Raw genomic sequence first — 2,258 nt, forward strand, 5'->3', positions numbered from 1 at the left:
TGGGCTTTGGTTCGTGTTCCATCCACTTGCACAAATTTATCATCCTTGTATTGTTGTGTTGCAACTATTCACACATCTGTGTTGTTTTCTGTTCAGTGATGGTAAAATAAATAGGATGTATGGACCAAACTTCAGCTGGGTAACACAAGCAACTAGATTTTATTTGGAAATGATAGTAATGTAAACATTTGTACTACAATTAAAGTTACAATGAAAAGATAACAAATAGGAATGGAAAATGCTGGGGTTCATTATATAATATCACATTACCTGTGAACTCGGCGTTTCTGCAATGCAGTCAAGGTAATTTGCTTTCTCAGGAGTCTCAGCAGAGTGCAGTCCTTGCCAGCATAGTTTTATCAAAGGTCTGTGGTGATACTAAAAGCAAAGCAAAGCCAAAAAAACCCTTGTACTTAAAGGCACCAAATTCAGATAGGCAATTCAGCTGCTCTTATTTGAATAGTGGAATTAAAATTTTAAGACTAAATGCCTAAAAATGAACAAGTCTTTAATAGTCTTTCATATTTCAAAAGTGCATAGTGAAGGCTGTCCACAAACCCTCTAATCAGCCTAAATCACTAGATTTGCATCTTGCTTTAGTTCAAACATAATTTACCTTTCTTTTTTCTTTTAATGCTACAGTTTCTTGTGTCCCTGTGATAGCTACTTAAATTTTGGGGCTGTGTTTGAATTTTAGCTGTGGTGCGGTTAGTCTGTGTGAGCCTACGGCATTAAGCAGCGACTTCAGCACGTCTTGGGTTTTTGTACTACAGTACTTGACTTATTTTTCTGGCTTGGAATTTGTAGAGGTTTGAGGCTGTAGGTGACCCTTCCTTAACAGTAACTGGGGAGTATTTGGACACAGGGTTCTGCTGCATGTAGTCCACCCTTAAAATTTCTTTATTTTGTAGATTTAAGTTCATAACAAAGCAAATGACTGGGCATTAATTTTGTTTTTTAAATCTCTAGTATAGGGTATATGATATGACATCCTTCGGTTACTTCTTTGTAACACAATATGCTCATGCAGTTCCCTCCACAGAAGCAAGAGCCAGTGCACTGCATACTTTTCAGAAGGATTCTCTCTTACTTGCGTGCAGTACCAGTACATACTAACTTAGTGCTAAACCGAACCAGGCAGTTGTGGTGGTTTTGTGTTTGAGACATACGTGGTGGCTTACTTCCCTCGCGTTTTCAGGAAGCTGTGAACGGAAGAAATGAAAGTTGGAAAAGTATATGGGGTTTTTGTTTTTTCCTCTGTCCTTTCCTTTTGAAGGTTATTTTCACATCCAATATTAGAATTACAATTTTTTTGCTTAGAGAAGAAAGATCAGCAATCCATTCCCGTCCCCCAAGAGGAAGGCAGGAGGGAGTAGCAAATATCAGTTAAATGTTCCTTTGGCAAGACTTACGATGCGTAATATTGATGAATGCAAAAAAATGCATCAAGCTGCTCATGTGTGCGTACTTGGGAAGCGGAGTGTTTTGATAGGGAAAGTACTCGTATTACAGGCTAAAACTGGGCTCACGTATGCTGAATATATGTAACGCACATCAGGACTTGTCTTAAGAGAAAGTCATTATTTTACTACATCTTAAGATAGTGATCTTTATATACTGATATCTGATTGCTTTTCAGGCAAAGGAGTTTAATTCTTCAAGGTTTTGTAATTGTTTTTGAAAATAGGCTAAAATCTTCTGTGTAGCACTGAGTGTATTTTACATTTGAGTTTTTAAATCCCCGAAAACATGTTTTGGTAAGGGAAATGCTGACAGCCCTTATGTGCGTCTGCCCTGGTGGCACCGCTGTAATTCCTGTTTAACCCACCTCGATACCGCTGTTTCCCGAACGTGAATGATGTTGCTGACATCATCGTTGTTGCACTGCGGTGTCTATAAATATCTGCAGTTGTATATTCCCATGCAAATTTTAGTGTACCCTTATGTATAATTTGTATTGTCTGGGGAAGGCTAATCGTTTCAGATTGAAGGATGAGAGTAGTGAGTTTGTTTTTGGGGTTTTTTTTTTAATCTTAAATTTACTTTTTTTTTTTTTTTTTAAAAAATACCACCACAATGGTACAGTGCGAAGAAGCATTTCTCATTTTTTTTTTTAGTTAGGCATAATCTGGCGGGTGGCTTTCTAAAGTTAGTCTTACAGCCTAAAAATGCGGTGGCAAATGCCTTCAGGACAGTTAAGATCCGCTGGTTTTGGGACGTCTTTGCGATGACGCCTGCCGTGGCTGTCCGGAAGGCCG

The sequence above is a fragment of the Fulmarus glacialis genome, unplaced genomic scaffold (assembly GCF_000690835.1).
Source record: "Fulmarus glacialis isolate BGI_N327 unplaced genomic scaffold, ASM69083v1 scaffold10356, whole genome shotgun sequence".
Classification (NCBI taxonomy): Eukaryota; Metazoa; Chordata; class Aves; order Procellariiformes; family Procellariidae; genus Fulmarus; species Fulmarus glacialis.